Genomic DNA, 13,795 nt, shown 5'->3' with positions numbered 1-13,795 from the left:
AAGTTGAAGCAAGTCCTATGCACCTCGGGTACCCCTTCAAACAAAACCCACTGAAGAATAGGGCGACAAAATACCTGAAAGATAGCACTATTTTGAAAAGGAGGTCTGTAATACAGAGTGTTGTTTGAGGTTGGCAACAACACATGCAGGTGAAAAGTGGTCCTCTCACTTATGAGACCTAACTCAGTTGATAAAGCTGTGAAAGTGGGATTTGAACCCACACGCCTCCCAATGGAGACATGCGACCTGAGCACTTGGCCCGCCTTAGACATTTCGACATTCTGACTGCGAATGCTGGTACATTGAATCCCAAAGCCGGTAAAGACGGCAGCGTGAGTGAATGTTAATAAGTTGAAGCAAGTCCTATGCCTCAGGTACCCCTTCAAAACAAAACCCACTGAAGAATAGGACAAAATACCTGAAGAAAGATAGCACTATTTGAAAAGAGGTCTGTATGCAGAGTGTTGTTTGAGATCGCAGCTTAACACGTGCAGGTGAAAAGTGGTCTTCCACTTATGTCAGGACCTAACTCAGTTGATCGCAAGCTGTCAGAAGTGGGATTTGAGACCCACACACTCCAATGGAGACTTCGACCACAAACGCAGCGCCTTGGAGCACGCTGGAGCCATTCTGATTAGAAAGCTGGTACATTGAATCCGAAGCAGGAAAAAGGCGTCAGCGATAGTCGAATGTTAATAAGTTGGAAGCAAGTCCTATGCCTCAGTACCCCTTTAAAACAAAACCCACTGAAGAATAGGGGAGACAAAATACCTGAAAAAGATAGCACTATTTGAAAGGAGGTCTGTAATACAGAGTGTTGTTTGAGGTTAGCAACAACACATGCAGGTGAAAAGTGGTCCTCCACTTATGTAAGGACCTAACTCAGTTGATGAAAGCTGTCAAGTGGGATTTGAACCCCGCCTCCAATGGAGACTGCGAGCCTGAGCACTTGGCATGTAGACCTTCGGCCATTCTGACTCGCCGAGAAGTACATTGAATCCAAAGCATTAAGAGCTGACCGCGATAGTGAATGTTAATAAGTTGAAGCAAGTTCTATGTATCAGGTGAAAATATCTTGCAGAATGTATTTAGAATCTATAAAGAGATCGACATGTAGCAAGGTGTTACCAAGGTTTATGTTAGGACAGTCGATTTTGTCAAGTGCTGACCTTGACTGCATTAGGGATAGAGTCACTCTAAATGTAATACATCTTTAACAGCAGGTCCCACAAGATTTGAACTCGGATCACTGGATTCCAGGAGTCCAGAGTGCTAACCATTACACCATGGAACCCTGCGCATGATATTTTAGAAGCTCAACAGATCCAGCAGATTCCAGGTGTAAGATGGAACTATTTGAAAAGGAGGTGTGGAGATCACAGTGTTGTTTGCAACACGTGCAGGTGAAAAGTGGTGCTCCACTTATGTCAGGACCTAACTCAGTTGATAGAAATCTGTCAGAAGTGGGATTTGAACCGCCTCCAATGGAGACTGCGACCTGAACGCAGCGCCTTAGACCGCTCAGCCATTCTGACTGCGAAAGCTGAGTGACGTGAATCCAAAGCGGTAAAGGCGGCGTGATAGTGAATGTTAATAAGGGTGAAGCAAGTCTATGCCTCGGTACCCTTCCAAAACACAAAACCCATGAAGAATAGAAGGGGACAAAATACCTGAAAAGAAGAATGGCACTATTTGAGAAAGGAGGTCTGTAATACAGAGTGTTGTTTGAGGTTAGCAACAAGCACATGCAGGTGAAAAAGTGGTGCTCTCCACTTGTGTGGGACCCTGTCAGTTGATAAGCTGTCGAAGTGGGATTTGAACTAGCATCAGCGAGAGACTGCGTCCTGAGTATGGCAGCCTTAGACATTTCGGCCATTCTGATTACGAAAACTGAGTACATTGGATCAAAGCCGGAAAAGAGCGTCAGCGATAGTGAATGTTAATAAGTTGAAAACAGTCCTATGCCTCGTTACCCTTTAAAGCAAAACCCACTGAAAGAATAGGGCGACAAAATACCTGAAGAGAAAGATAGCACTATTTGAAAAAGGAGGTCTGTAATACAGAGTGTTTGAGATCAGCAACAGCACGTGCAGGTGAAAAGTGGTCTTCCACTTATGTCAGGACCTAACTCAGTTGATAGAAAGCTGTCAGAAGAGGATTTTGAACCATCCCAATGGAGACTGCGACCTGAGCATAGCGCCTTGAACCGCTCAGCCATTCTGACTGCGAAAGCTGAGTACATTGAATCCAAAGCCCGGTAAAAGGCGTCAGCGATAGGCTGAATGTTAGTGGTTGAAACAAGTTCTATGCATCGGGTAGAAAATATCTTCTGGGAATGTATTTAGAATCTAAAAAGAGATCGACATGTAGCAAAGGTGTTACCAGGTTTACATGTTAGAGACAGTCCGATTTTGTCAAAATTAGCGACCATGATGACTACGTAGAAAGGACAAGTCCTCTAAATGTAATACATCTTTAACAGCAAAGTCCCACCGAGATTTGAACTCGGATCACTGGATTCAGAGTCCAGAGTGCTAGCCGTACACCATGGAACCCTGCGCATGATATCTTAAGCTCAACTTAGATCCAACAGATTCCAGGTGTAGATGGAACTGTTGTAAAAAAGGAGTATGGAATCCACAGTGTTGTTTTGCAACAACACGTGCAGGTAAATGGTCCACTGTACCCCATGTCAGGACCTAACTCAGTTGATAAGCTGTCAGAAGTGGGATTTGAGCCCACGCCTCCAGCGAGAACTGCGACCTGAGCAGCGCCTTAGACCGACACAAGCCATTCTGACTGCGAAAAGCTGAGTACATTGAATCAAAGCCAGTAAGACGGCAGCGATGGTAGATGTTAATAAGTTGAAGCAAAGTCTATGCATCGGGTGAAAATATCTTGCAGAATGTATTTAGAATCTATAAAGAGATCGACATGTAGCAAAGGTGTTACCAAGGTTTATGTTGGGGACGTCCGATTTTGTCAAGTGCTGACCTTGACTACGTAGAAGGACAGAGTCCTCTGATGTGGCCACATCTTTAACAGCAAGAGTTACAAGGGTGAACTCGGATCACTGGATTCAGAGTCCAGAGTGCTAGCCATTTCACCATGGAGACCCCTGCGCAGTATCTTAAGCTCAACCAGATCAACAGATTCCAGGTGTAAGATGGAACTATTTTAAAAGGAGGTATGATCCACAGTGTTGTTTTGCAACAACACGTGCAGGTGAAAAGTGGTCCTCCACACTTATGTGAGACCTAACTCAGTTGATAGAAAGCTGTCAGAAGTGGGATTTGAACCCACGCCTCAATGGGACTGCCTGACCTGAGCATAGCGCCTTAGACAGCTCGGCCATTCTGACTCTGAAAACTAGTACAGTGAATCCAAAGCCAGTAAAGGCGGCGAGCGATAGTGAATGTTAATAAGTTGAAGCAAGTCCTATGCCTCGGGTACCCCTTCAAAACAAAACCCACTGAAGAATAGGGCGACAAAATACCTGAAGAAAGATAGCACTATTTGAAAAGGAGGTCTGTAATACAGAGAGGTGTTGTTTGAGGTTAGCAACTTAGCATGCAGAGTGAAAAGTGGTCCTCCACTTGTGCAAGGACTAACTCAGTTGTGATGAAAGCTGTCAGAGGTAGGATTTGAACCCACGCCTCCAATGAGCGCTGAAGAGCCTGAGGCACTTGGCGCCTTGGGCCGCTCGGCCATTGACCTGCTTGAAAGCTGAGTACATTGAATCCCAGAAGCCAGTAAACCGACAGCGATAGTGAATGTTAATAAGTTGAAGCAAGTCCTATGCCTCAGTACCCCTTCAAAACAAAACCCACTGAAGAATAGAGAGGCGACAAAATGCCTGAAGAAAAGAATAGCACTATTTGAAAAGGAGGTCTGTATGCAGAGTGTTGTTTGAGGTTGGCAACAACATGCAGGTGAAAAGTGGTCCTCCACTTGTACTGAGACCTAACTCAGTTGATAGAAAGCTGTCAGAAGTGGGATTTTGAACCCACGCCTCCAATGAGACTGCGACCACCAGGCACTTGGCGCCTTGAACCGCTCATGCATTCTGACTACGAAAGCTGAGTATTGAATCAAAGCCAGTAAGAGCGGCAGCGATGGTGAATGTTAATAAGTTGAAGCAAGTCTATGCCTCGGGTACCCCTTCGAAGCAAAACCCACCTGAAGAATAGGAGGGACAAAATACCTGAAAGATAGCACTGGCCCAGAGTCTGTAATACAGAGTGTTGTTTGAGATCGGCAACAACACTTGCAGGTGAAAAGTGGTCTTCCATACATGTCAGGACCCTGCTCAGTTGATAGAAAGCGCTGTCAAGTGGGATTTGAACCCACACCTCAATGGAACTGCGACTACCAGGCATAGCGCCTTAGACTGCGCTTCGGCCATTCTGACTGCGAAAGCTGAGTACATTGAATCAGAAGCAGTAAAGAAGGCGTGACGATAGTGAATGTTAATGAAGTTACGAAGCAAGTTCTATGTATCGGGTAAAAATATCTTATAGAATGTATTTAAGATCTATAAGGAATCGACATGTAGCAAAAGGTGTTACCAAGGTTTTATGTTGACAGTCCGATTTTGTCGTGCTGACCTTGACTACGTAGAAAAGGACAGAGTCCTCTAAATGTAATACATCTTTAACAGCAGGTCCCACACCCAAGAGATTTGAACTCGGATCACTGGATTCAGGGAGGTCCAGAGTGCTAGCCATTACACCATGGAACCCTGCGCATGATATTTTTAGCTCAACAGATCCAACAGATTCCAGGTGTGAATGGAACTATTTGAAAAGAGAGGTGTGGAATCACAGGGTTGTTTTGCAACAACACGTGCAGGTGAAAAGTGGTCCTCCACTTATGTCAGGACCTAACTCAGTTGATAGAAAGCTGTCCAGAGTGGGATTTGAACCCACGCCTCAGCAGGTGCGACCTGTGACATAGCAGCGGAGCCACTGGGCCATTCTGATTGCGAAAGCTGAGTACGTGAATCCAAAGCCGGAAAGACGTCAGCGATAGTGAATGTTAATAAGTTGAAACCGTCCTATGCCTCGGGTACCCCTTCAAAACAAAACCACTGAAGAATAGAGGCGACAAAATACCTGAAAAGATAGCACTATTTGAAAAGGAGGTCTGTGGCACAGAGTGTTGTTTGAGGTTAGCAACAACACATGCAGGTGAAAAGTGGTCCTCCACTTATGTAAGGACCCTAACTCAGTTGATAGAAAGCTGTCCAGAAGTGGGATTTGAACCCACGCCTCCAATGAGACTGCGGCCTGGGCATGGCATGAACCATTTCGGCCATTCTGACTCAGCTAGTACATTGAATCCCAAAGCCGGTAGAAGACAGCTAGCGATAGTGAATGTTAATAAGTTGAAGCAAGTCTATGCCTCAGGTACCCCTTCAAAACAAAACCCACTGAAGAATAGGGGACAAATACCTGAAGAATAGCACTATTTGAAAAGGAGGTCTGTAATACAGAGTGTTGTTTGAGATCGCAGCAACCGCGTGCAGGTGAAGTGGTCTTCCACTTGTGTCAGGACCTAACTCAGTTGATGAAAAGCTGTCAGAAGTGGGATTTGAACCCACACACCTCCAATGGAGACGCTGCGGCGACATGGCGCCTTGGGCCGCTGGGCCATTCTGATTGCAGCTGGGTACATTGAATCAAAGCCGGAGAAAAAAGCGTCCCAGCGATAGTGAATGTTAATAAGTTGAAGCAAATCCTATGCCCCTGGTACCCCTTTAAAACAAAACCCACTGAAGAATAGAGGAGACAAAATACCTGAAAGAAGATAGCACTATTTGAAAAGGAGGTCTGTGGCCACAAGTGTTGTTTGGTTAGCAACAACACATACCCAGGTGAAAAGTGGTCCTCCACTTATGTAAGGACCTAACTCAGTTGATAGAAAGCTGTCAGAAGTGGGATTTGAACCACACCTCCAATGGAACTGCGACCTGAGCGCAGCGCCTTGGGCCTTCGGCCATTTCTGACTGCAGCTGAGTACATTGAATCAAAGCCAGTAGAAGCGGCAGCGATAGTGAATGTTAATAAGTTAGAAACAAGTTCTATGTATCGAGGTAGAAAATATCTTGCAGAATGTATTTAGAATCTATAAGAGAGATGGAGCATGTAGCAGAGTGCCAAGGTTTATGTTGGGACAGTCCGATTTTGTCGAAGTGCTGACCTTGACTCATTAGAAGGACAGAGTCTCTAAATGTAATACATCTTTAACAGCAGGTCCCACAGGAATTTGAACTCGGATCACTGGATTCAGAGTCCAAGTGCTAATACATTACACCATCAGACCCTGTGTGATATTTTAAGCTCAACAGATCCAACAGATTCCAGGTGTAGATGGAACTATTTTGAAAAAGGAGGTGTGGAATCCACAGTGTTGTTTTGCAACAACACGTGCAGGTGAAAAGTGGTCCTCCACTTATGTCCAGGACCCTAACTCAGTTGATAGAAATCTGTCAGAAGTGGGATTTGAACCCACGCCTCCCAATGGAGACTGCGACCTGAGCATGACGCTTTTAAGACATTTCGGCCATTCTGACTGCAGCGGGTACATTGAATCCAAAGCCGGTAAAATGACGCGATAGTGAATGTTAATAAGTTGAAATGATACTATGCCTCGGTACCCCTTCAAAATAAAACCCACTGAAGATTAGGGGACAAAATACCTGAAGAAGATAGCACTATTTGAAAAGGAGGTCTGTAATACAGAGTGTTGTTTGAGAGATCAAGGCAGCAACACGTGCAGGTGAAAAGTGGTCTTCCACTTATGTCCAGGACCTAACTCAGTTGATAGCAAGCTGTCAGAAGTAGGATTTGAACCCACCTCAATGGAGACTGCGACCTGAACGCAGCGCCTTGGACCGCTGGGCCATTCTGATTGCGAAAGCTGAGTACATTGAATCCAAAGCCGGAAAAAAGAGCGTCGGCGATAGTGAATGTTAATAAGTTGAAGCAAGTCTATGCCTGGTACCCCTTCAAAACAAAACCCACTGAAGAATAGGAGACAAAATACCTGAAGAAAGATAGCACTATTTAGAAAAGGAGGTCCTGTAATATAGAGTGTTGTTTGAGGGTTAGCAGCAACACCATGCAGGTGAAAAGAGTGGTCCTCCCGCTTGACAAGGACCTAACTCGGTGATAGAAGCTGTCAGAAGTGGGACACGCCTCAATGGAGACTGCGACTGAGCATGGCGCCTTAGACCGCTCGGCATTCTGACTGCGCTAGTACGTGAATCAAAGCCGGTAGAAGCGGCGAAAGCGATAGTGAATGTTAATAAAGTTGAAGCAAGTTCTATGTATCGAGGTGAAAATATCTTGCAAGAATGTATTTAGAATCTATAAGAGATCGACATGTAGCAAGGTGTGCAAGGTTTATGTTGGGACAGTCGATTTTGTCAAGTGCTGACCTTGGCTACGTAGAAAGGACAGAGTCCTCTAAATGTAATACATCTTTAACAGCAGTCCCACCCGGGTGCGAACTCGGATCACTGGATTCAGGAGTCCCAGGTGCTAGCCATTACACCATGGAACCCTGCGCATGATATTAAGCTCAACAGATCAACAGATTCCAGGTGTAGATGGAACTATTTGAAAAGGAGTGTGGAATCCACAGTGTTGTTTTGCAACAACACGTGCAGGTGAAAAGTGGTGCTCCACTTATGTCAGGACCTAACTCAGTTGATAGAAATCTGTCAGAAGTGGGAGTTTGAACCCAAGCCTCCAATGGAACTGCGACCTGAGTAACGTGGCACCATGTGGACAAGCTGCGGCCATTCTGACTCTATGAAAGCTGAGTACATTGAATCGAAGCATTAAAACCCGGCAGCGATAGTGAATGTGTTGTAAGTTGAAGCAAGTCTATACCTCGGAGTACCCCTTCAAAAACAAAACCCACTGAAGAATAGGGGGACAAAATACCTGAAGAAGATAGCACTATTTGAAAAGGAGGTCTGTAATACAGAGTGTTGTTTGAGGGTTTAGCAACAACACATGCAGGTGAAAAGTGGTCCTCCATATGTAAGGACCTAACTCAGTTGATGAAAGCTGTCAGAAGTGGGATTTGAACCCCACGCCTCAACGGAGACTGCGACCTGGGCAACAACGCCTTAGACCATTTCGGCCATTCTGATTACGAAAACTGAGTACACATTGAATCCAAAGCGGAAAAAGGCGTCAGCGATAGTGAATGTTAATAAGTTGAAGCAAGTCCTATGCCTCGGGTACCCCCTTCAAAACAAAACCCACTGAAGAATAGGCGACAAAATACCTGAAGAAAGATAGCACTATTTGAAAAGGAGGTCTGTAATACAGAGTGTTGTTGAGATCAGCAACAACACGTGCAGGTGAAAAGTGGTCTTCCACTTATGTCAGGACCTAACTCAGTTGATAGAAAGCTGTCAGAAGTGGGATTTGAACCCACGCCTCCAATGGGACCAGCGCTGCGACCTGAGCGCAGCGCCTTAGACCGCTAAGCCATTCTGACTCAGCTAGTACATTGAATCAAGCAGGTAAAGGCGTCAGCGATAGTGAATGTTAATAAGTTGAAGCAAGTTCTATGCATCGGTGAAAATATCTTACCAGAATGTATTTAGAATCTAAAGAGATCGACATGTAGCAAGGTTGTTACCAAGGTTTATGTTACAGGACAGTCGATTTTGTCAAGTGCTGACCTTGACTGCGTAGAAAGGACAGAGTCCTCTAAATGTAATACATCTTTAACCTTGAGTCCCTGAGATTTTGAACTCGGATCACTGGATTCAGAGTCCAGAGTGCTAGCCATTACACCATGGAACCCTGCGCATGATATCTTCAGCTCAACAGATCCAACAGATTCCAGGTGTAAGATGGGGCTATTTTAAAGGAGGTATGGAATCCACAGTGTTGTTTGCAACAACAAATTGCAGGTGAAAAAAGTGGTCCTGTACTTGTCAGGACCTAACTCAGTTGATAAGCTGTCAAGAAGTGGGATTTGAACCCACGCCTCAAAGAACTTCGACCTGAGCATGGCATGTAGACAACTCGGCCATTCTGACTGCAGCTAGATGCAGTGAATCCAAAGCAGTAAAGGCGGCAGCGATAGTGAATGTTAATAAGTTGAAACAGTCCTATGCACTCAGGTACCCTTCAAAAAACAAAACCCACTGAAGAATAGGGCGACAAAATACCTGAAGAAGATGGCACTATTTGAAAAAAGGAGGTCTGTAATACAGAGTGTTGTTTGAGGTTAGCAGCAACGCATGCAGGTGAAAAGTGGTCACTCCCACTTGTGTAAGGACCTAACTCAGTTGATAGAAAGCTGTCAGAAGTGGGATTTGAACCCACGCCTCCAATGAGAACTGCGACCTGAGCATGGCATACTTAGACAGCCTAAGCCATTCTGACTGCGAGAAAGCTGAGTACATTGAATCAAAGCCAGTAAAGGCGGCAGCGATAGTGAATGTTAATAAGTTGAAGCAAGTCCTATGCCTCGAGTACCCCTTCCAAAACAAAACCCACTGAAGAATAGGGCGACAAAATACCTGAAGAAAGATAGCACTATTTGAAAAGGAGGTCTGTAATACAGAGTGTTGTTTTGAGGTTAGCAACAACATGCAGGTGAAAAGTGGTCCTCCACTTATGTAAGGACCTAACTCAGTTGATAGAAAGCTGTCCAAGTGGGATTTGGACACCTCCAGCGAGACTGCGACCTGAGCAGCAGCGCCACTTGGGCACTGGGCCATTCTGATTTCACGAAAGCTGGTACATTAGATCCAAAGCTTGGAAAAGAACGTCAGCGATAGTGAATGTTAATGTAAGTTAAGAAGCAAGTCCTATGCCTGGAGTTACTGTCAAAGAAACAAAACCCACTGAAGAATAGGCGACAAAATACCTGAAAGATGGCACTATTTGAAAGGGAGGTCTGTAATACAGAGTGTTTAGCGAGGTTGGCAACAACACATGCAGGTGAAAAGTGGTCCTCCCTTGTGGACCTAACTCAGTTGATAGAAGACGCTGTCAGAGTGGGATTTGAACCCGCCTCAATGGAGACTGCGACCTGAGCGCAGCGCCTTAGACCCCATCAGCCATTCGGCCTAACAGCTGAGTACATTGAATCCAAAGCGGTAGAAACTGACAGCGATAGTGAATGTTAATAAGTTGAAGCAAAGTTCTATGTATCGAATTTGAAAATATCTTGCAGAATGTCAATTAGAATCTATAAGAGATCGACATGTAGCAAGGTGTTGCAAGGTTTATGTTGGGACAGTCCGATTTTGTCCGAAGTGCTGACCTTGACTACGTAGAAGGACAGAGTCTCTAAATGTAATACATCTTTAACAACGGGTCCCACCGGGAATTTGAACTTCGGATCACTGGATTCAGAGTCCAGAGTGCTATCATTACACCATGGAACCTATGTATGATATTTTAAGCTCAACAGATCCAACAGATTCCAGTTAGATGGAACTATTTGAAAAGGAGGTGTGGAATCCACAGTGTTGTTTGCAACAACACGTACAGGTGAAAGGTGGTCCTCCTTATGTCAGGACCTAACTCAGTTGATGAAAGCTGTCAGAAGTGGGATTTGAACCGACGCCTCCAATGGAGACTGCGACCTGAGCATGGCACTTGTGGAACCGCTCGGCCATTCTGACTGCGGAGCTGAGTACATTGAATCCAAAGCGGTAAAGGCGGCAGCGATAGTGAATGTTAATAAGTTGAAGCAAGTCCTATGCCTCAGGTACCCCTTCAAAGCTCCCACTGAAGAATAGGACAAAATACCTGAAAAGAAAGATAGCACTATTTGAAAAAGGAGGTCTATGTACAGAGTGTTGTTTGAGGTTGGCAACAACACGTGCAGGTGAAAGTGGTCCTCCACTTATGTAAGGACCTAACTCAGTTGATAGCTGTCAAGTGGGATTTGAACCTGCCTCCAATGGAGACTGCGACCTGAACGCAGCGCAGCCAGACCCTTTCGGCCATTCTGACTGCAGCTGAGTACATTGAATCAAAGCCACAGTAAAGGCAAGCAATGATAGTGAATGTTAATAAGTTGAAGCAGTCTATGCCTGGGTACCCCTTCAAAACAAAACCCACTGAAGAATAGGCGACAAAATACCTGAAAGATAGCACTATTTGAAAAGAGTCTGTAATACAGAGTGTTGTTTGAGGTTAGCAACACATGCAGGTGAAAAGTGGTCCTCCACTTGTAAGGACCTAACTCAGTTGATGAAAGCTGTCAGAAGTGGGTTTGAACCCACCTCCAGTGGGAGACTGCGACCTGGGCATGGCATATGCCAGACCGCTCGGCCATTCTGACTGCGAAAGCTGAGTACGTGAATCAAAGCGGTGAAACTGACAGCGATAGTGAATGTTAATAAGTTAGAAGCAAGTTCTATGTATGGTGAAAATATCTTTTGAATGTATTTTAGAATCTATAAGAGATCGACATGTAGCAAAGGTGTTACCAGGTTTATGTTGGGACAGGTCGATTTGTCAAGTGCTGACCTTGACTGCGTAGAAAGGACAGAGTCCTCTAAATGTAATATGTTTAACATGGAGTCCCACGAGATTTGAACTCGGATCACTGGATTCAGAGTCCAGAGTGCCTAGCCATTACACCATGGAACCCTCGCATGATATTTTAAGCTCAACAGATCCCAACGTTCAGGTGTAAAAGATGGAACTATTTGAAGGAGGTGTGGAATCCCCAGTGTTGTTTTGCAACAACGTGCAGGTGAAAAGTGGTCCTCCACTTGTGTAAGGACCTAACTCAGTTGATAGAAAGCTGTCCAAGTGGGATTTGAACCCGCATACTCCAGCGGAAGACTGCGACCTGAACGCAACGCCTTAGACCGCTCGGCCATTCTGATTACGGCTTAGGTACATTGAATCCAAAGCCGGAAAAAGACGTCAGCGATAGTGAATGTTAATAAGTTGAAGCAAGTCTATGCCTCAGAGTACCCCTTCAAAGCAAAACCCACTGAAGAATGAGAGCGACAAAATACCTGAAGAAAGATGACACTATTTGAAAGGAGGTCTATGTACAGTGTTGTTTGAGATCAGCAACAACACGTGCAGGTGAAAAAGTGGTCTTCCACTTATGTCAGGACCCTAACTCAGTTGATAGAAGCTGTCCAAGTGGGATTTGAACCCACGCCTCCAATGGAGACTGCGACCTGAGCATGACGCCTTAGACAGCTCGGCCATTCTGACTGCAGCGGTACATTGAATCCAAGCCGGTGGAAACGGCAGCGATAGTGAATGTTAATAAGTTGAAGCAAGTTCATGTGCATCCAGGTGAAAATATCTTGCCAAGAATGTATTTTAGAATCTATAAAGAGAGATGGAGGCATGTAGCAAAGGTGTTACCAAGGTTTATGTTGGGACAGTCCGATTTTGTCAAGTGCTGACCTTGACTGCGTAGAAAGGACAGAAGTCCTCTAAATGTAATACATCTTTAACAGCAGGTCCCGCAGAGATTTGAACTCGAATCACTGGTTAGAGTCCAGAGTGCTAGCCATTACACCATGGAACCCTGCGCATGATATCTTAAGCTCAACAGATCAGCAATTCCAGGTGTAAAGATGAACTATTTTAAAGGAAGTATGGAATCCACAGTGTTGTTTTTGCAACAACACGTGCAGGTGAAAAGTGGTCCTCCACTTATGTGAGACCTAACTCAGTTGATAGAAAGCTGTCAGAAGTGGGATTTGAACCCACGCCTCCAATGGGAACTGCGACCTGAGCCTTGGCGCCTTAGACCGCTCGGCCATTCTGACTGCAGAAGCTGAGTACAATCAAAGCCAGTAAAGACGGCGAAATAGTGAATGTTAATAAGTTGAGAAGCAAGTCCTATGCCTCAGGTACCTTAAAACAAAACCCACTGAAGAAATAGAGGCGACAAAATACCTGAAGAAAGATAGCACTATTTGAAAAGGAGGTCTGTAATACAGAGTGTTGTTTGAGGTTGGCAACAACACGTACAGGTGAAAAAGTGGTCCTCCCACTTATGCGGGACCTAACTCAGTTGATAAGCTGTCAAGTGGGATTTGAACCCACGCCTCCAATGGAGACTGCGACCTGAGCATGGCATATGAACCGCTCGACCATTCTGACTGCGAAAGCTGAGTACATTGAATCAAAGCCAGTAGAGCGGCGATAGTGAATGTTAATAAGTTGAAGCAAGTCCTGTCTCAGTGCCCCTTCAAAACAAAACCCACTGAAGAATAAGTGACAAAATACCTGAAGAAAGATAGCACTATTTACAGAAAAGGAGGTCTATATTACAGAGTGTTGTTTGAGTTGGCAACAACACATGCAGGTGAAAAAAGTGGTCCTCCCATATGTAAGGATATCAGTTGATAGAAAGCTGTCAGAAGTGGGATTTGAACCGCCTCCAATGGAGACTGCGACTGAGCCTTAGCGCCTTAGACAGCTCGACCATTCTGACTGCGAAAGCTGATACATTGAATCCAAAGCCAGTAAAGAGCTGACAGCGATAGTGAATGTTATTAAGTTGATAAGTCTAATACCTCAGGTAAGCAAAGCCCACTGAAGGCAGAGGACAAAGCTCCTGAAGAAAGATAGCACTATTTGAAAAGGAGGTCTAATAATACAGAGTGGTGTTTGAGATCAGCAACAACACTTGCAGGTGAAAAGTAGTCTTCCATATGTCAGGACCTAACTCAGTTGATGAAAAGCTGTCAAGTGGGATTTGAATTCCACACCTCAATGGAGACTGCGCCTGAGCATGGCGCCTTGAACCGCTAGACCATTCTGAC

At 44.9% G+C, this 13,795-nt stretch overlaps 2 non-coding genes across 2 annotated transcripts; both read right to left on the bottom strand.

Moving 5' to 3' along the window:
- Nucleotides 1-8,429: 8,429 nt before the first annotated feature.
- On the bottom strand, nucleotides 8,430-8,517 carry trnal-cag. The gene has a single exon. It is a non-coding gene; the product is annotated as a tRNA-Leu (tRNA).
- A 4,192-nt stretch (nucleotides 8,518-12,709) lies between these two features.
- trnal-cag lies at nucleotides 12,710-12,793 on the bottom strand. The gene is given in 2 exon segments: nucleotides 12,710-12,746; nucleotides 12,755-12,793. It is a non-coding gene; the product is annotated as a tRNA-Leu (tRNA).
- Between the last annotated feature and the right edge of the window lie 1,002 nt (nucleotides 12,794-13,795).

This window comes from Hippoglossus stenolepis, chromosome 4, assembly GCF_022539355.2.
Source record: "Hippoglossus stenolepis isolate QCI-W04-F060 chromosome 4, HSTE1.2, whole genome shotgun sequence".
Lineage (NCBI taxonomy): Eukaryota > Metazoa > Chordata > Actinopteri > Pleuronectiformes > Pleuronectidae > Hippoglossus > Hippoglossus stenolepis.
The sequence above is the reverse complement of the archived record's forward strand: the minus strand, read 5'-3'. Positions and strand labels throughout refer to the sequence as shown.